A 22,136-nucleotide genomic window follows, 5' to 3' on the forward strand; every position below is an offset into this window, starting at 1 on the left:
GTCTAGAGTAGACACTAGTCTCTATATGGTGAACAGTAGTCTAGAGTAGACACCAGTCTCTATATGGTGAACCGTAGTCTTGAGTAGACACTAGTCTCTATATGGTGAACAGTAGTCTAGAGTAGACACTAGTCTCTGTATGGTGAACAGTAGTCTAGAGTAGACACCAGTCTCTATATGGTGAACAGTAGTCTAGAGTAGACACCAGTCTCTATATAGTGAACAGTAGTCTAGAGTAGACACCAGTCTCTATATGGTGAACAGTAGTCTAGAGTAGACACTAGTCTCTATATGGTGAACAGTAGTCTAGAGTAGACACCAGTCTCTATATAGTGAACAGTAGTCTAGAGTAGACACCAGTCTCTATATGGTGAACAGTAGTCTAGAGTAGACACCAGTCTCTATATGGTGAACAGTAGTCTAGAGTAGACACTAGTCTCTATATGGTGAACAGTAGTCTAGAGTAGACACCAGTCTCTATATAGTGAACAGTAGTCTAGAGTAGACACCAGTCTCTATATGGTGAACAGTAGTCTAGAGTAGACACTAGTCTCTATATGGTGAACAGTAGTCTAGAGTAGACACCAGTCTCTATATGGTGAACAGTAGTCTAGAGTAGACACCAGTCTCTATATGGTGAACAGTAGTCTAGAGTAGACACCAGTCTCTATATGGTGAACAGTAGTCTAGAGTAGACCCCAGTCTCTCTATGGTGAACAGTAGTCTAGAGTAGACACTAGTCTCTATATGGTGAACAGTAGTCTAGAGTAGACACTAGTCTCTATATGAACAGTAGTCTGTCTACCTGTAATAATGGACCGTAAAATTGCTCTCTCAGACTGGGCTTCACCAGAACCCACGCCCCATAGCTATGCAAGTTGCAAAGGTGTCCATCACAAGCGTCCGAGAGCAACCAATGAGCCCGACCGGGACGTGCAATCCTTTTCGACGCAAGACAATAAACCTACGAGGCTACTTCATTTGGACGTGTACATAAAACAACATACCATTACGAACAGATTAGTAAATGACTAGCTGTTAATTAAGACTGTCTATGCAAGGTGTTGGTATACGCAGGGGATTGAGGATAACATTGTAGCCTGTAGGGTCTGATGCACGCAACTCCCATGTTTCTAGTAGTCTGTGACATTACCAAGAGGTAACTTCAGTCGGAGTCCTGACAACGCACCACGGCCGTTATAATGGTAGCATATCGCATCGCCTTGGGGAGCGCTAGTTGTGTGTGTGTGTGTGACTTCGCCTCCAAGGGCCACATTAAAATGTCCCGCTTTATTGTATAGTGTAGACAAGGCTATTCTTCCCCGAACTGAAGTGGTAACGTCCACTTCAACCACATATTTAGAAATTACCCCGTTTCCCCCAGCCACATCAATATTTTACACCCCCTCCCCTCACCCAACGAATAGAGATCAATTGCATAATTGGAAAAACGATATCAAAATCTTCAATTTACAGTGTAGAAAATGTGTAAAATGTAAAACAGCTTTCTATTCAATTTAAACGAGTGGATTAGAATGAAGAACTTGAGAAATTGAAACTAATATTCTGTTATTCAATTTGAATATGCGTATTAGATCCTTAGTCTGATCAGTGTTAACACGGACACCTACTGAAAGGCCAAAATGACCGAAAAGAAAACGAGCAAACAGTTACGAAAGTTGAAACATTGTTAGCCTTTACATCAAAGGTCAAACTTTCGATGTAGCAAAAATAACGCTATGCGTTGGATGACCAGGGTATAAACACATACACATAAGACCCTTTAAAGTGCAATTTAAAAACATTTATCATGAAAGTATAAACATGTAACATGCCTATTTGTTAGTGCGTATCGTTCTTACCTGAACATCAGTTATCTGTATCCAACCGTTGCGCTCTCCTGCCGTCGTTCGACTAGAATGAACGCATTCCTCTGTCCCGCGACGGCTGTTGCACCGCGAGAGGAAAGAGACAATAGAAACGCCTATAGCAAATATAGGGATGACCGGGGATGTTCTCTTGATAAATGCCAAGCATTCAAAATGTAATGAATACTTTTGGGTATCAGAGAAAATGTATGCAGTAAAAAGTACATTACTGTCTTTAGGAATATAGTGAAGCAAAAGTACTCAAAAATGTAGATAAAGTACAGATACTCCCCCCGAAAAAACGACTTAAAAGTATTTTTTACTTTAAGTAGTTTACACCTCTGGTGTCAGTCCCATTGATGAGATTTTGTGTTTCAAAGCGAGAGTAGCCCAAAGGCTGGCAGACGGCGATATCGAGTCGTTTCCATTTTACCGTCCAAACACATTGTATGCAGCCTGCAATATTCTCATATCCTCCTGTGGACCGGCTTTACCTAAAACATTCTCCATCGATATCGCCATCTGCCGGTCTTTGGGCTAAAGGAGAACGGACTACAACTTTCTCTTTGAATTGCAATATGGTCTGTTGGAAATAAAGTGAGGGGATATATTTATTACAGCCTAATCCTGGGATCAAATCTCTCAGAAGGGTCTTGTTACAAAGTAGCCTACATACATAGTGGTTCCCAAACCGTAGAGCCGGCAAGGGGGCCCTGCAGAACTCAGTCCTCCTTTAAACTTACACTTGAAAATTGTAATAGTAGAATGCACAAGGTGCAATTTCTATATTAGGCAGTGAATCATCTGTTCCTCTTGTCATGTCAGTCATTTCATACCGCGGAGAGATATTTATAACTTGTCAGAAATGTCCAGATCAACTAGCCCACGTCAGCTAACAGGTTTTTAGCCCATATATATTGTTGTACTTTTTTTGTCACTCAAATATCATATGAATACACATTAGACATGGCAAAACGTATAGAATTAAAAGGAAAGTTGCTTTAAAACGGAACATTTTTTTAATATAAGCACCTCATGATAACGTGTTGAATTCCAGGAAATCAGCTTTAAACCTGAAAAAAACTCTCTCCACCAACAACAACGGGGTGGAGTGAACAGTTTGTGTCATGAACAGCGATAGTTCCCATAGGAATAGACGTGTTTCGTGCGTGCGGAAGGGGTGGAACACATGATGTTGGTCAACGCTGGGAAAGGGTCCCCGTGTGAAAAAGTTTGGGAACACTTGCTGTGAAGTACTTATTTTCTGTACAACACTGCTCTCTAGTGGGGAAGTAAGGGAAATACGATACTGTATAACGCTTCTCGTCTATTCTGGTGATGCAAAAATGATTGTTGTTTTAAAATCAGTTATTTTATTCTCTGATTAAATGCCATTTCGGCTTAATCCATATAGAAGGAATGTGAAATTGTAACAGTAGAAACCAATGAACTAGAATAGGACATTTACACTGGATCCTACTATACTACCCCACTATAACCCACCATAGTAACTCAACACCTACAAAACCAACCCATGGCGGTGAATTTGAGGTAGTAGACTCCTCTCATTGGTGCTGTGAAGTTACCTGTATCAGAGGAGAAACAGAGCTGTAAGGTCTACACCTGTTTTATTCGCCGTGACAAATAGACTTTGATTTGATTTGATTTGATCAACACTGTTGCTCCCATAGACACTGGAGCAGTCTGTTAGTATTGTTTGACTCTGTGCCTGTTGTTGGACCCAGTGGGCATGTGTGTTCATACTACATTTCTAATAGTGAAATGCTTACTTAAATATGCTGAACATAAATATTACTGCAACGTACAACAATTTCAGCGATTTTACTGAGTTTACAGTTCATATAAGAAAATCAGTCAGTTGAAATAAATTCGTTAGGCCCCCTTAATCTATGGGTTTCACGTGACTGGGCATGGCCTGGCACACCCACTGGGGAGCCAGGCCGAGACAATCAGAATAAGTTTTCCCCACAAAAGGGTTTTATTACAGACAGAAATACTCATGTTTCATCAGCTGTCCTGGTGGCTGGTCTCAGACGATCCTGTAGGTGAAGAAATCGGATGTGCTGTCAAATTCTCTAAAACGACGTTGGAGGCGGTTTATGGTAGAGAAATGAGCATTAAATTCTCTGGCAACAGCTCTGGTGGACATTAAATCACCTGGCAACATCTCTGTTGGTCATTCCTGCAGTCAGCATGCCATGTACACTTCCTCAAAATTTGAGACATCTGTGGCATTGTGTTGGGACACAACTGCATATTTTAGAGTGGCCCCAGCACAAGGTGCACCTGTGTAATTATCATGGCGTTTAATCAGCTTGATATGCCACACCTGTCAGGTGGATGGATTATCATGGCAAATGAGAAATGCTCACTAACAAGGATGTAAACACATTTGTGCACAACTTTTGAGAGGAATAAGCTTTTTGTGAATATGGAAAATGTATGGGATCTTTTATTTCAGCTCATGAAACATGAGACCAACACTTTAAATGTTGTGTTTATATTGTATCCTTATAGCAATGGTAGTAGCACCACCATAGTGGGTGGGGGCCCACAGTGGTGCTAATCCTGATAGCAGTGGTATCACAGACTATAGTGGTGCTAATCCTGATAGTAGTGGTATCACAGACTATAGTGATGCTACTCCTGATAGCAGGGGTATCACAGACTATAGTGGTGCTAATCCTGATAGTAGTGGTATCACAGACTATAGTGATGCTAATCCTGATAGCAGTGGTATCACAGACCATAGTGATGCTAATCCTGATAGTAGTGGTATCACAGACTATAGTGGTGCTAATCCTGATAGTAGTGGTATCACAGACTATAGTGGTGCTAATCCTGATAGCAGTGGTATCACAGACTATAGTGGTGCTAATCCTGATAGCAGTGGTATCACTGGTGCTAATCCTGATAGCAGTGGTATCACAGACTATAGTGGTGCTAATCCTGATAGCAGTGGTATCACAGACCATAGTGATGCTAATCCTGATAGCAGTGGTATCACTGGTGCTAATCCTGATAGCAGGGGTATCACAGACTATAGTGGTGCTACTCCTGATAGCAGGGGTATCACAGACTATAGTGGTGCTACTCCTGATAGTAGTGGTATCACAGACCATAGTGGTGCTAATCCTGATAGCAGGGGTATCACAGACTATAGTGGTGCTACTCCTGATAGTAGTGGTATCACAGACCATAGTGGTGCTAATCCTGATAGCAGTGGTATCACAGACTATAGTGGTGCTACTCCTGATAGTAGTGGTATCACTGGTGCTAATCCTGATAGCAGGGGTATCACAGACTATAGTGGTGCTACTCCTGATAGCAGGGGTATCACAGACTATAGTGGTGCTACTCCTGATAGTAGTGGTATCACAGACCATAGTGGTGCTAATCCTGATAGCAGGGGTATCACAGACTATAGTGGTGCTAATCCTGATAGTAGTGGTATCACAGACTATAGTGGTGCTAATCCTGATAGTAGTGGTATCACAGACCATAGTGATGCTAATCCTGATAGTAGTGGTATCACAGACTATAGTGGTGCTAATCCTGATAGTAGTGGTATCACAGACTATAGTGGTGCTAATCCTGATAGTAGTGGTATCACAGACTATAGTGATGCTAATCCTGATAGTAGTGGTATCACAGACCATAGTGGTGCTAATCCTGATAGTAGTGGTATCACAGACCATAGTGGTGCTAATCCTGATAGTAGTGGTATCACAGACTATAGTGATGCTAATCCTGATAGCAGGGGTATCACAGACTATAGTGGTGCTAATCCTGATAGTAGTGGTATCACTGGTGCTAATCCTGATAGTAGTGGTATCACAGACCATAGTGGTGCTAATCCTGATAGTAGTGGTATCACAGACCATAGTGATGCTAATCCTGATAGCAGGGGTATCACAGACTATAGTGATGCTACTCCTGATAGTAGTGGTATCACAGACTATAGTGATGCTAATCCTGATAGTAGTGGTATCACAGACCATAGTGGTGCTACTCCTGATAGTAGTGGTATCACAGACCATAGTGGTGCTAATCCTGATAGCAGTGGTATCACTGGTGCTAATCCTGATAGCAGGGGTATCACAGACCATAGTGATGCTAATCCTGATAGTAGTGGTATCACAGACTATAGTGATGCTAATCCTGATAGTAGTGGTATCACTGGTGCTAATCCTGATAGTAGTGGTATCACAGACCATAGTGGTGCTAATCCTGATAGTAGTGGTATCACAGACTATAGTGATGCTAATCCTGATAGTAGTGGTATCACAGACCATAGTGGTGCTAATCCTGATAGCAGTGGTATCACAGACTATAGTGGTGCTAATCCTGATAGTAGTGGTATCACAGACTATAGTGATGCTAATCCTGATAGTAGTGGTATCACAGACCATAGTGGTGCTACTCCTGATAGTAGTGGTATCACAGACCATAGTGGTGCTAATCCTGATAGCAGTGGTATCACTGGTGCTAATCCTGATAGCAGGGGTATCACAGACCATAGTGATGCTAATCCTGATAGTAGTGGTATCACAGACTATAGTGATGCTAATCCTGATAGTAGTGGTATCACTGGTGCTAATCCTGATAGTAGTGGTATCACAGACCATAGTGGTGCTAATCCTGATAGTAGTGGTATCACAGACTATAGTGATGCTAATCCTGATAGTAGTGGTATCACAGACCATAGTGGTGCTAATCCTGATAGCAGTGGTATCACAGACTATAGTGGTGCTAATCCTGATAGTAGTGGTATCACAGACTATAGTGGTGCTAATCCTGATAGTAGTGGTATCACAGACTATAGTGGTGCTAATCCTGATAGCAGTGGTATCACAGACTATAGTGATGCTAATCCTGATAGTAGTGGTATCACAGACCATAGTGGTGCTAATCCTGATAGTAGTGGTATCACAGACTATAGTGATGCTAATCCTGATAGCAGTGGTATCACAGACCATAGTGGTGCTAATCCTGATAGTAGTGGTATCACAGACTATAGTGATGCTAATCCTGATAGCAGGGGTATCACAGACTATAGTGGTGCTAATCCTGATAGTAGTGGTATCACTGGTGCTAATCCTGATAGTAGTGGTATCACAGACCATAGTGGTGCTAATCCTGATAGTAGTGGTATCACAGACCATAGTGATGCTAATCCTGATAGCAGGGGTATCACAGACTATAGTGATGCTAATCCTGATAGTAGTGGTATCACAGACCATAGTGATGCTAATCCTGATAGCAGGGGTATCACAGACTATAGTGATGCTAATCCTGATAGTAGTGGTATCACAGACCATAGTGGTGCTAATCCTGATAGCAGTGGTATCACAGACTATAGTGGTGCTAATCCTGATAGTAGTGGTATCACAGACTATAGTGATGCTAATCCTGATAGTAGTGGTATCACAGACCATAGTGGTGCTACTCCTGATAGTAGTGGTATCACAGACCATAGTGGTGCTAATCCTGATAGCAGTGGTATCACTGGTGCTAATCCTGATAGCAGGGGTATCACAGACCATAGTGATGCTAATCCTGATAGTAGTGGTATCACAGACTATAGTGATGCTAATCCTGATAGTAGTGGTATCACTGGTGCTAAGGTGCTAATCCTGATAGTAGTGGTATCACAGACCATAGTGGTGCTAATCCTGATAGTAGTGGTATCACAGACTATAGTGGTGCTAATCCTGATAGTAGTGGTATCACAGACTATAGTGATGCTAATCCTGATAGTAGTGGTATCACAGACCATAGTGGTGCTAATCCTGATAGCAGTGGTATCACAGACTATAGTGGTGCTAATCCTGATAGTAGTGGTATCACAGACTATAGTGATGCTAATCCTGATAGTAGTGGTATCACAGACCATAGTGGTGCTAATCCTGATAGTAGTGGTATCACAGACTATAGTGATGCTAATCCTGATAGTAGTGGTATCACAGACCATAGTGATGCTAATCCTGATAGTAGTGGTATCACAGACTATAGTGGTGCTAATCCTGATAGTAGTGGTATCACAGACTATAGTGATGCTAATCCTGATAGTAGTGGTATCACAGACTATAGTGGTGCTAATCCTGATAGTAGTGGTATCACAGACTATAGTGGTGCTAATCCTGATAGTAGTGGTATCACAGACCATAGTGGTGCTACTCCTGATAGCAGTGGTATCACAGACTATAGTGATGCTACTCCTGATAGTAGTGGTATCACAGACTATAGTGATGCTACTCCTGATAGCAGGGGTATCACAGACTATAGTGATGCTAATCCTGATAGTAGTGGTATCACAGACCATAGTGGTGCTAATCCTGATAGCAGTGGTATCACAGACCATAGTGGTGCTAATCCTGATAGTAGTGGTATCACACGGGGAGCAAAGCCAGCTGATCCTAATGAACAATGAAAACAAATTCCTTCATCATCCACTTAGAAAAAAAGATAATAAGTAGAACCATACAGGGTTATTCGATTTGTCCCCATAGGGGAACCATTTGGTGCTGGGTAGAACCATACAGGGTTATTCGATTTGTCCCCATAGGGGAACCATTTGGTGCTGGGTAGAACCATACAGGGTTATTCGATTTGTCCCCATAGGGGAACCATTTGGTGCTGGGTAGAACCATACAGGGTTATTCGATTTGTCCCCATAGGGGAACCATTTGGTGCTGGGTAGAACCATACAGGTTCGATTTGTCCCCATAGGGGAACCATTTGGTGCTGGGTAGAACCATACAGGTTCGATTTGTCCCCATAGGGGAACCATTTGGTGCTGGGTAGAACCATACAGGGTTATTCGATTTGTCCCCATAGGGGAACCATTTGGCGCTGGGTAGAACCATACAGGGTTATTCGATTTGTCCCCATAGGGGAACCATTTGGCGCTGGGTAGAACCATACAGGGTTATTCGATTTGTCCCCATAGGGGAACCATTTGGCGCTGGGTAGAACCATACAGGGTTATTCGATTTGTCCCCATAGGGGAACCATTTGGTGCTGGGTAGAACCATACAGGGTTATTCGATTTGTCCCCATAGGGGAACCATTTGGTGCTGGGTAGAACCATTTGCAGAGGGTTCTATCTAGAATCCTCTATGTATGGTTCCTCAAAGAACCCCTGTATATTTTTCTGCCTAGAACCCCTTATGAAGGGTTCTCCCGAGAACCCTTTTATCTTTGGAGGGTTCTTCCTAGAACCGTCTATGAATCTGCGTGAAATTCCACCTTGTGTATTCTATTATTCTAACTGTCAACAGTAAGTTGAGACTCTGACTGCTGTTGTAGAGGGTGCAACAGGTCAGCGCCTCAGGAGTAAATGTCAGTTGGCTTTTCATAGCTGAGCATTCAGAGGTCGAGACAGCAGGTGAGGGAGAGACAGAGGGAGGAAGGGAGGGAGAGCGAGAGAGATGGTCGAAAAACAGCAGGTCCGGGGACAAGTTAGCACATCTGGTGAACAGGTCAGGGTTCCTCAGCCGCAGGCAGAACAATTGAATTCACTTTGAATTGATGTCTGTGCCTCGTGGGTTTCCAGTTTCCACAATGGCCGAAATGGGTTCGCTACAGTTGGTCATGTGACATGTTTTCTCAACTATGATTCGCAGAGATTTTCTCTTTCTCTGATTGAAGATTATACATTGAGATGCCCTATTTGACCGCTGGAGGGCAGCAAAACACTGCTGCAAAGACCAAATCTGCAATACATGGAACTACAAAATATGAGCATGTTGTCCATTCTATTTTTAAGGCATGAATTATTGTACTTCACCATGGTTGTCATTTTAAAACCACCATTTAACTTTTTTACATGAGGAACATTTTATATGTTTCTTCAAAATGGCACTTCTACTATAGCCTTAGACCTGATTTACTCCTATAGCTATAGATCTGATTTACTCCTATAGCTACAGGCCTGATTTACTCCTATAGCCTTAGACCTGATTTACTCCTATAGCCTTAGATCTAATTTACTCCTATAGCTATAGGCCTGATTTACTCCTATAGCCTTAGACCTGATTTACTCCTATAGCTATAGATCTGATTTACTCCTATAGCTACAGGCCTGATTTACTCCTATAGCCTTAGACCTGATTTACTCCTATAGCCTTAGATCTAATTTACTCCTATAGCTATAGACCTGATTTACTCCTATAGCCTTAGATCTGATTTACTCCTATAGCTATCGACCTGATTTACTCCTATAGCCTTAGACCTGATTTACTCCTATAGCTATAGATCTGATTTACTCCTATAGCTATCGACCTGATTTACTCGTATAGCCTTAGATCTGATTTACTCCTATAGCTACAGGCCTGATTTACTCCTATAGCCTTAGACCTGATTTACTCCTATAGCCTTAGATCTAATTTACTCCTATAGCTATAGACCTGATTTACTCCTATAGCCTTAGATCTGATTTACTCCTATAGCTATCGACCTGATTTACTCCTATAGTCTTAGACCTGATTTACTCCTATAGCTATAGATCTGATTTACTCCTATAGCTATCGACCTGATTTACTCCTATAGCCTTAGATCTAATTTACTCCTATAGCTATAGACCTGATTTACTCGTATAGCCTTAGATCTGATTTACTCCTATAGCTATAGATCTGATTTACTCCTATAGCCTTAGATCTGATTTACACCTATAGCTATAGACCTGATTTACTCCTACAGCTATGGGCCTGATTTACTCCTGTAGCTATAGACCTGATTTACTCCTATAGCTATAGATCTGATTTACTCCTATAGCTAGAGGCCTGATTTACTGCTGTAGCTATAGACCTGATTTACTCCTATAGCTATAGATCTGATTTACTCCTATAGGCCTGATTTACTGCTATAGCTATAGATCTGATCTATTCCTATTGACCTGATTTACTCCTATAGCTTTAGATCTGATTTTCTCCTATAGCTATAGATCTGATATACTCCTATATATATAGATCTGATTTACTCCTATATCTATAGATCTTATTTACTCCTAAAGTTATAGACCTGATTTACTCCTTCAGCTATAGATCTGATTTAATCCTATAGATATAGACCTGATTTACTCCTATAGGCCTGATTTACTCCTATAGCTATAGATCTGATTTATTCCTATAGCTATAGATCTGATTTACTCCTATAGCTATAGACCTGATTTACTCCTATAGCCTTAGATCTGATTTACTCCTAGAGCTATAGATCTGATTTACTCCTATAGCATTAGATCTGATTTACTCTTATAGCTATAGACCTGATTTACTCCTACAGCTATAGGCCTGATTTACTCCTATAGCTATAGATCTGATTTACTCCTATAGCCTTAGATCTGATTTACTCCTAGAGCTACAGGCCTGATTTACTCCTATAGCTATAGACCTGATTTACTCCTATAGCTATAGACCTGATTTACTCCTATAGCTATAGATCTGATATACTCCTATATCTATAGATCTGATTTACTCCTAAAGACCTGATTTACTCCTATAGACCTGATTTACTCCTATAGCTATAGATCTGGTTTACTCCCATAGCTTCACGCCTGATTTACTCCTATAGCTATAGGCCTAATTTACTCCTATAGCTATAGATCTGATTTTCTCTTATAGCAATAGACCAGATTTACTCCTGTAGCTTCTGCCCTGATTTACTCCTATAGCTATAGACCTGATTTACTCCTATAGCTATAGACCTGATTTACTCCTATAGCTACAGGCCTGATTTCCTCCAATAGCTATAGATCTGATTTCCTCCAATAGCTATAGATCTGATTTCCTCCAATAGCTACAGTAGAGTCCTAATGTTACATAATATACCTGAGTTGGTACCTCACCAGGTCAGTAATTGACCACCTGAAGATCGTGCCAGGTGTCAGCTTAGCATTGCATAAAAACTGGGTCAAGAACAGTAGCTCTATTTCTGTGAACATTTCATGACAGAATTTCAGTCCTTTAAACTTTAAACATGAAATTAGATTTCAGCGTTGACATCTAAACATTTTTAATCTGTTTATAAATACTTTAACGACCCAAATCCGTGCAATTTCAAATTACCTTGAAGAACAGAGAAGCTTAACTGCTTACCGAAGCTATTTCTGCTGTGTTTTCACACATTCATTTCCATGTCTCTGCATTGACATGCCATTACAGTAATACCCACCTACACCAGATAGGAATTACCACAGATAACGATTACGTCCCCAACGGCACCCTATTCCCTATGCAGTGCACTTCTTTTGACCAGAGCCCCCTATGGGCCCCCTATGGGGTCCTGATCAAAAGTAGAGCACTATATAGGGAATAGGGTGCCGTTGAGGACACAACCAGGAATTACCAACACCTTCAAACAGCTCATTACTGTCAGAGAGACTGGGACCATAATGATGTCTTGGAGGAGTAGTGTGTTTTTTTTGGAGAGAAAAAAAAAATTATACTGTTTTTTTTTTTTTTTTTTTTTTTTAAATGGCATTTTACATGGTACTTTGAAACACAGTCGTTACATAACAACGATATTGTTTATTATATACACATTGTATATTGGTGTAGCAGTGTGTGGTACAGATTCTTCCACAGGAGGCTGCTGAGGGGAGGACAGCTCATAATAATCACAATAATAATAATAATAAATAATAAATAATAATGTCTGGAATGGAATGTGTTAAATGCCATTCCGTTTACATTACAGACGATCAATTGTGCTAAAAGCTGATCAAGAAGCTAGAAGAAGAACTAGAGGAGACAGAGTTAAATATGAGCGTTACATGCTAGGTGACCTCTGTAATAAGTCTGATGCTGTAAATGCTGTGGTTCACGTTGTTGTTGTTGTTGTTGTTTTTATCCTACCTCTTCTGAATTAAACAAAACAATATCTCCTGTCCTGTGATACACAATCAATATCTACTGTTGGTATAATACAGAACATCATGTAGGAGTGACACAAAACAAGAAACTACAAAACTCTATTTGAGAAATGCTTCTTCTTATTGAGCAACAAACCAACCAAACCACAAAAGCATTAATTCCTCCTCAGTCGAGTCTTCACAGCCTGTAAATGCGGTTATGAGAGAGAGAGTGGGCGTACTTTCTGGATTGCGTCCCAAAAAGGCACCCTAATTCCCTACATTGTGCACTACATTGGACCGGAGGGCACAGGGAAAAGGGTGCCATTTGGGATTCTCGCCTGGATCAGTCCTACCCAGGAAGCTCCTCATCTACATGGCCACAGGCCATTCTATCAAATATCTGTGGCGAACCGTATTCCTTTTGTCAAGTGGATCACACCCCGGGTGTGGCTGAAGACCAGCCACCTATAGTTGCTGTTAGAGTCAGCAGCAAGGCAGTTACTAGACTGAGGCTATTAGAGTCAGCAGCAAGGCAGTTACTAGACTGAGGCTGTTAGAGTCAGCAGCAAGGCAGTTACTACACTGAGGCTGTTAGAGTCAGCATCAAGACAGTTACTAGACTGAGGCTGTTAGAGTCAGCAGCAAGACAGTTACTAGACTGAGGCTGTTAGAGTCAGCAGCAAGGCAGTTACTAGACTGAGGCTGTTAGAGTCAGCAGCAAGGCAGTTACTACTAGACTGAGGCTGTTAGAGTCAGCAGCAAGGCAGTTACTACTAGACTGAGGCTGTTAGAGTCAGCAGCAAGGCAGTTACTAGACTGAGGCTATTAGAGTCAGCAGCAAGGCAGTTACTAGACTGAGGCTGTTAGAGTCAGCAGCAAGGCAGTTACTAGACTGAGGCTGTTAGAGTCAGCAGCAAGGCAGTTACTAGACTGAGGCTGTTAGAGTCAGCAGCAAGGCAGTTACTAGACTGAGGCTGTTAGAGTCAGCAGCAAGGCAGTTACTAGACTGAGGCTGTTAGAGTCAGCAGCAAGGCAGTTACTAGACTGAGGCTGTTAGAGTCAGCAGCAAGGCAGTTACTAGACTGAGGCTGTTAGAGTCAGCATGTATAGGGAATAGGGTTCCATAGGGCTCTGGTCTAAAGTAGTGCACTATATAGGGAATAGGGTTCCATAGGGCTCTGGTCTAAAGTAGTGCACTATATAGGGAATAGGGTTCCATAGGGCTTTGGTCTAAAGTAGTGCACTATATAGGGAATAGGGTTCCATAGGTTTCTGGTCTAAAGTAGTGCACTATATAGGGAATAGGGTTCCATAGGGCTCTGTCTAAAGTAGTGCACTATATAGGGAATAGGGTTCCATAGGGCTCTGGTCTAAAGTAGTGTACTATATAGGGAATAGGGTTCCATAGGGCTCTGGTCTAAAGTAGTGCACTATATAGGGAATAGGGTTCCATAGGTTTCTGGTCTAAAGTAGTGCACTATATAGGGAATAGGGTTCCATAGGGCTCTGTCTAAAGTAGTGCACTATATAGGGAATAGGGTTCCATAGGGCTCTGGTCTAAAGTAGTGTACTATATAGGGAATAGGGTTCCATAGGGCTCTGGTCTAAAGTAGTGCACTATATAGGGAATAGGGTTCCATAGGTTTCTGGTCTAAAGTAGTGCACTATAATAGGGAATAGGGTTCCATAGGGCTCTGGTCTAAAGTAGTGTACTATATAGGGAATAGGGTTCCATAGGGCTCTGGTCTAAAGTAGTGTACTATATAGGGAATAGGGTTCCATAGGGCTCTGTCTAAAGTAGTGCACTATATAGGGAATAGGGTTCCATAGGTTTCTGGTCTAAAGTAGTGCACTATATAGGGAATAGGGTTCCATAGGGCTCTGTCTAAAGTAGTGCACTATATAGGGAATAGGGTTCCATAGGGCTCTGGTCTAAAGTAGTGTACTATATAGGGAATAGGGTAACATTTCATACCAAGTCTAGATAGGGTACACTTGTTCCAGTGGTTTATCAAGCCTCCCTTGACTTCTATTCCACAGCTTATATATTGGCTGCTTGAGGTTAAACCAACTGAGCTTTACAAATCTGGACAAACAGTATGGAGCGTTTCCCATGTCATGCCTCTTTCCTGCCTATTTAATGCCTCTGCCCTGCAGACGTATCTGCTGTACATTTGGGCTCTCTGACGAGCCAAGGGTTTTAAACACTCCTCAATCTGATTCGCTACAACATTCCAGAATGAGACTTCCTTCCAGGCAGATACACTCCAGGAAATACAAAAAGAAAAAGGAGGAAGCATTTGAGTGAGAGAGACTTCTAGTTTCTATCATGTAGAAACGTCGTTGTGTGCTATTTGCATGTGAAAAATAGTGATGTGATCCTTCACGTGACCCCATTATTTCAGTACACACTGTCATTATAAAGTATACCGGTCAGCTAGATACAGTAGGTTCTCAACCTACATTAGTCGATGGCATTTATACACAGCTCATTATGTGGCAGTGTGATCGTTAATGGCATTTTCTCCATGCTCATTTTGTGGCAGTGTGATTTACCATGTTGCCCTTCCCACTCTACTGCTGCTACATACACACAGTCACAGTTGACACCGATGATGCATAATGGAGCTAAATACAGGAATTGAACACCTATCATGCAGTGAGTGTAGAGCCTATGTAGTGGATGGCTATGTGCATCAGTTTCACTCTGTCACATGTACACGACTGGTTAAATTGTATATTTGTGGCAGCTTTGTAGGCTATAAAATAAACACCAATGATCTGACTTGTGTTATGATATCATGCTGTTTATTTTTGAGGGAATCTAGTGAATTAGATTAAAGAAGGGCTCTCCAACCCTTTTACTAGAGACCTAGCCGCCTGTAAGTTTCCATCCAGAGCTCTCCAACTCTGTTCCTGGAGAGATACCGTCCTGTAGGTTTTCACTCCAACCCTAATCTAATACATCTGATTGTAATCATTGACTGTTTAAAAAGCTGAATCAGGTTGGTTACAACTGGAGTTGGAGCGAAAACTTATAGGAGGTTAGGTCTTTAAGAACAGGGTTGGAGAGCCCTGGACTAGATAGATGAACAGGGTCGGAGAGCCCTGGACTAGATAGATGAACAGGGTCGGAGAGCCCTGGACTAGATTGATGAACAGGGTCGGAGAGCCCTGGACTAGATGTAAACCTACAGGAGGGTATCTCTCCAGGAACAGGGTTGGAGAGCTCTGGACTAGATTGATGAACAGGGTTGGAGAGCTCTGGACTAGATTGATGAACAGGGTTGAGAGCTCTGGACTAGATTGATGAACAGGGTCGGAGAGCTCTGGACTAGATTGATGTAAACATACAGTAGGGTATCTCTCCAGGAACAGGATTGGAGAACTCTGGACTAGACCAATGTTCACTCTAAGTGGACCTCACCCTTCATACACAAACAAAATCACTGGGATGAGATCTGGTTTTTGTCTAGTTGGTCTGGGAAGGAGAGGAGACAGTCAATTTTGACCTTGTAAGTAACTGTCATCCCTCACAACACGTCTCCTACACCTTGATTATAACCTATTGTAGCCAACAATAATACACAAGAAACCTCAGGTGTAGGAAAACAATTATTATCAGTCTGGTTTATCACCTCCTTGGGAAAAAAAGAACTGTCAGCATTGTACCTACTACCTGGGGTTGTTGGAATTTTGTTTGTTTGTATGACACTTGTGGTTGTTGTGGTGCCAGGCACACTGTAGTGATGACATCAGGACTGAATTCCTTTATCGGCAAGGCAACACGTTGATGACATCAGGACTGAATTCCTTTATCGGCAAGGCAACACGTTGATGACATCAGGACTGAATTCCTTTATCGGCAAGGCAACACGTTGATGACATCAGGACTGAATTCCTTTATCGGCAAGGCAACACGTTGATGACATCAGGACTGAATTCAGGGAATTGTTTCTAACAACTAAAAGAGAAATGTAAAATAATTCAATCACTTTTTTTTTGACAGCACCTGTTTTGATTCATAAACAAAACAACAGTTAAGAAAACTTGAAAATTAAAATGTAAGCTCTTGAAGCTCTTGAATAAAAGGTGGATGTAATTTCTATCATAGAAACATAATTCATAGAAGGGACATTTCCGTTCAGACCCCTGACCCTAACCTTAACCCCTGTAATTTAGCTGGTACACCATTGACATTTGAATTGAATTGAAATGTTCACTTATAATTACTACCACAAAGGTGACCTCCGGTCCACCCTTTGTTGAATGTCAACTTAAATGATCTTGTATGTATTTCTATAGGTTTCCTCTGGAAAGGGAAACAGGGATACCTCGTCAGTTGTACAACTAAATGCATTCAACTGAAATGTGTCTTCCTCATTTAGCCCAACCCTTCTGAAACAGAGAGGTGTGGGGGCTGCCTTTTAATCAACATCAATTTCATCAGCGCCCAGGAAACAGTGAGTTAAATACCTTGTTCAGGGGCAGAACGACAGACCTTGTCAGCTCGAGGAATCGATCTGGCAAGCTTTCAGTTACAGGCCCAACGCTCTCACCACTAGACTAGACCTGATTACTGGCCCGACACTCTTACCTGCCGGACCTTCTCATTCAAGGCAACATTCTCTGATGTGTGGACCTCTAACAATCTTTGTGGCACCATTTGAAAAATTGTGTGTCAGTTTGATTTCCATTTCAGTACATTTACATGTTTTTAGATCATTGACGTTAAAGATTTTAAAATGTCATAATTTAAAAACAAACAAACAAACATTATAAAATAGTTTGATAACCCTGTTTGTAAGTTTTTAAATTATATCAATCTCAATCGTTTATCTTTTCCAGTGTTGAATACGTTGATGTCTCAAGGTATGGTAGGTTATGTAAAATGGGTCAACTTTGAGCTGGTATTGGATATGGTATTGGATATGGTATTGGGCTGGTATTGGATATGGTATTGGACTGGTATTGGATATGGTATTGGACATGGTATTGGATATGGTATTGGGCATGGTATTGGGCTGGTATTGGATATGGTATTGGACTGGTATTGGATATGGTATTGGACATGGTATTGGATATGGTATTGGGCTGGTATTGACACATGGTATTGAACTGGTATTGGATATGGTACTGGACATGGTATTGTACATGGTATTGGGCTGGTATTGGACATGGTATTGGACTGGTATTGGACATGGTATTGGACTGGTATTGGATATGGTATTGGACATGGTATTGGGCTGGTATTGGGTTGGTATTGGACATGGTATTGGACTGGTATTGGATATGGTAATGGACATGGTACTGGACATGGCATTGGGCTGGTATTGGACATGGTATTGGACTGGTATTGGACATGGTATTGGACTGGTATTGGATATGGTATTGGACATGGTATTGGGCTGGTATTGGGCTGGTATTGGGCTGGTATTGGACATGGTATTGGACATGGTATTGGATATGGTATTGGGACGGTATTGGACATGGTATTGGGCATGGTATTGGATATGGTATTGGGATGGTATTGGATATGGTATTGGATATGGTATTGGGATGGTATTGGACATGGTATTGGGCTGGTATTGGGTATGGTATTGGATATGGTATTGGATATGGTATTGGACATGGTATTGGATATGGTATTGGGCTGGTATTGGATATGGTATTGGATATGGTATTGGGCTGGTATTGGACATGGTATTGGATATGGTATTGGATATGGTATTGGACATGGTATTGGATATGGTATTGGATATGGTATTGGGCTGGTATTGGACATGGTATTGGATATGGTATTGGATATGGTATTGGACATGGTATTGGATATGGTATTGGGCTGGTATTGGACATGGTATTGGGCTGGTATTGGACATGGTATTGGATATGGTATTGGATATGGTATTGGGCTGGTATTGGGCTGGTATTGGACATGGTATTGGATATGGTATTGGACATGGTATTGGCTATGGTATTGGGCTGGTATTGGACATGGTATTGGATATGGTATTGGGCTGGTATTGGACATGGTATTGGATATGGTATCGGGCTGGTATTGGACATGGTATTGAATATGGTATTGGACTGGTATTGGGCTGGTATTAGACATGGTATTGGATATGGTATTGGATATTTTATTGGGCTGGTATTGGGCTGGTATTAGACATGGTATTGGATATGGTATTGGATATGTTATTGGGCTGGTATTGGATATGGTATTGGACATGGTATTGGGCTGGTATTGGGCTGGTATTGGACATGGTATTGGATATGGTATTGGACATGGTATTGAATATGGTATTGGGCTGGTATTGGACATGGTATTGGATATGGTATTGGGCTGGTATTGGACATGGTATTGGATATGGTATTGGTCTGGTATTGGACATGGTATTGGATATGGTATTGGGCTTGTATTGGGCTGGTATTGGGCTGGTATTGGGCTGGTATTGGACATGGTATTGGATATGGTATTGGGCTGGAATTGGATATGGTATTGGGCTGGTATTGGATATGGTATTGGGCTGGTATTGGGCTGGTATTGGGCTGGTATTGGACATGGTATTGGGCTGGTATTGGGCTGGTATTGGGCTGGTATTGGGCTGGAATTGGACATGGTATTGGTTATGGTATTGGACATGGTATTGGGCTGGAATTGGGCTGGTATTGGACATGGTATTGGACATGGTATTGGGTGGTATTGGACATGGTATTGGGCTGGAATTGGGCTGGTATTGGATATGGTATTGGGCTGGTATTGGGCTGGTATTGGACATGGTATTGGGCTGGAATTGGACATGGTATTGGACATGGTATTGGATATGGTATTGGGCTGGTATTGGGCTGGTATTGGGCTGGTATTGGGCTGGTATTGGACATGGTATTGGGCTGGTATTGGACATGGTATTGGGTGGTATTGGACATAGTATTGTGCTGGTATTGGACATGGTATTGGGCTGGTATTGGACATGGTATTGGGCTGGTATTGGGCTGGTATTGGACTGGTTTTGAACATGGTATTGGGCTGGTATTGGGCTGGTATTGGGCTGGTATTAGACATGGTATTGGGCTGGTGTTGGGCTTGTGTTGGACATGGTATTGGGTGGTATTGGACATGGTATTGGGCTGGTATTGGGCTGGTATTGGGCTGGTATTGGACCTGGTATTGGGCTGGAATTGGACATGGTATTGGGCTGGAATTGGACATGGTATTGGGCTGGTATTGAACATGGTGTTGGGCTGGTATTATACATGGTATTGGGCTGGTATTGGACTGGTATTGGGCTGGTATTGGGCTGGTATTAGACATGGTATTGGACATAATATTGGGCTGGTATTGAACATGGTATTGGGTGGTATTGGACATGATATTGGGTGGTATTTGACATGGTATTGGGTGGTATTGGGTGGTATTGAACATGGTATTGGGTGGTATTGGGTGGTATTGGGCTGGTATTGGGCTGGTATTGGATATGGTATTGGGCTGGTATTGGGCTGGTATTGGACATGGTATTGGGTGGTATTGGACATAGTATTGTGCTGGTATTGGACATGGTATTGGACATGGTATTGGGCTGGTATTGGGCTGGTGTTGGACTGGTTTTGAACATGGTATTGGGCTGGTGTTGGGCTTGTATTGGGCTGGTATTAGACATGGTATCGGGCTGGTGTTGGACATGGTATTGGATATGGTATTGGAGATGGTATTGGGCTGGTACTGGGCTGGTATTGGACATGGTATTGGATATGGTATTGGACATGGTATTGGCTATGGTATTGGGCTGGTATTGGACATGGTATTGGATATGGTATTGGGCTGGTATTGGACATGGTATTGGATATGGTATCGGGCTGGTATTGGACATGGTATTGAATATGGTATTGGGCTGGTATTGGGCTGGTATTAGACATGGTATTGGATATGGTATTGGAATATTTTATTGGGCTGGTATTGGGCTGGTATTAGACATGGTATTGGATATGGTATTGGATATGTTATTGGGCTGGTATTGGATATGGTATTGGACATGGTATTGGGCTGGTATTGGGCTGGTATTGGACATGGTATTGGATATGGTATTGGACATGGTATTGGATATGGTATTGGGCTGGTATTGGACATGGTATTGGATATGGTATTGGGCTGGTATTGGACATGGTATTGGATATGGTATTGGGCTGGTATTGGACATGGTATTGGATATGGTATTGGGCTTGTATTGGGCTGGTATTGGGCTGGTATTGGGCTGGTATTGGACATGGTATTGGATATGGTATTGGGCTGGAATTGGATATGGTATTGGGCTGGTATTGGATATGGTATTGGGCTGGTATTGGGCTGGTATTGGGCTGGTATTGGACATGGTATTGGGCTGGTATTGGGCTGGTATTGGGCTGGTATTGGGCATGGTATTGGGCTGGTATTGGGCTGGTATTGGACATGGTATTGGGCTGGAATTGGGCTGGTATTGGACATGGTATTGGACATGGTATTGGGTGGTATTGGACATGGTATTGGGCTGGAATTGGGCTGGTATTGGATATGGTATTGGGCTGGTATTGGGCTGGTATTGGACATGGTATTGAGCTGGAATTGGACATGGTATTGGACATGGTATTGGATATGGTATTGGGCTGGTATTGGGCTGGTATTGGGCTGGTATTGGGCTGGTATTGGACATGGTATTGGGCTGGTATTGGACATGGTATTGGGTGGTATTGGACATAGTATTGTGCTGGTATTGGACATGGTATTGGGCTGGTATTGGACATGGTATTGGGCTGGTATTGGGCTGGTATTGGACTGGTTTTGAACATGGTATTGGGCTGGTATTGGGCTGGTATTAGACATGGTATTGGGCTGGTGTTGGGCTTGTGTTGGACATGGTATTGGGTGGTATTGGACATGGTATTGGGCTGGTATTGGGCTGGTATTGGGCTGGTATTGGACCTGGTATTGGGCTGGAATTGGACATGGTATTGGGCTGGAATTGGACATGGTATTGGGCTGGTATTGAGCATGGTGTTGGGCTGGTATTATACATGGTATTGGGCTGGTATTGGACTGGTATTGGGCTGGTATTGGGCTGGTATTAGACATGGTATTGGACATAATATTGGGCTGGTATTGAACATGGTATTGGGTGGTATTGGACATGGTATTGGGTGGTATTTGACATGGTATTGGGTGGTATTGGGTGGTATTGAACATGGTATTGGGTGGTATTGGGTGGTATTGGGCTGGTATTGGGCTGGTATTGGATATGGTATTGGGCTGGTATTGGGCTGGTATTGGACATGGTATTGGGTGGTATTGGACATAGTATTGTGCTGGTATTGGACATGGTATTGGACATGGTATTGGGCTGGTATTGGGCTGGTGTTGGACT

The 22,136-nt window shown here is 42.2% G+C and overlaps 1 pseudogene; it reads right to left on the reverse strand.

Annotated features, from left to right (window-relative positions):
- Positions 1 to 2,321, reverse strand: part of LOC135548038 (MOB kinase activator 3B-like) — a 60,267-nt pseudogene extending 57,946 nt beyond the window's left edge.
- Positions 2,322 to 22,136: the final 19,815 nt, after the last annotated feature.

Source organism: Oncorhynchus masou, chromosome 11 (genome assembly GCF_036934945.1).
Source record: "Oncorhynchus masou masou isolate Uvic2021 chromosome 11, UVic_Omas_1.1, whole genome shotgun sequence".
Taxonomy (NCBI): domain Eukaryota; kingdom Metazoa; phylum Chordata; class Actinopteri; order Salmoniformes; family Salmonidae; genus Oncorhynchus; species Oncorhynchus masou.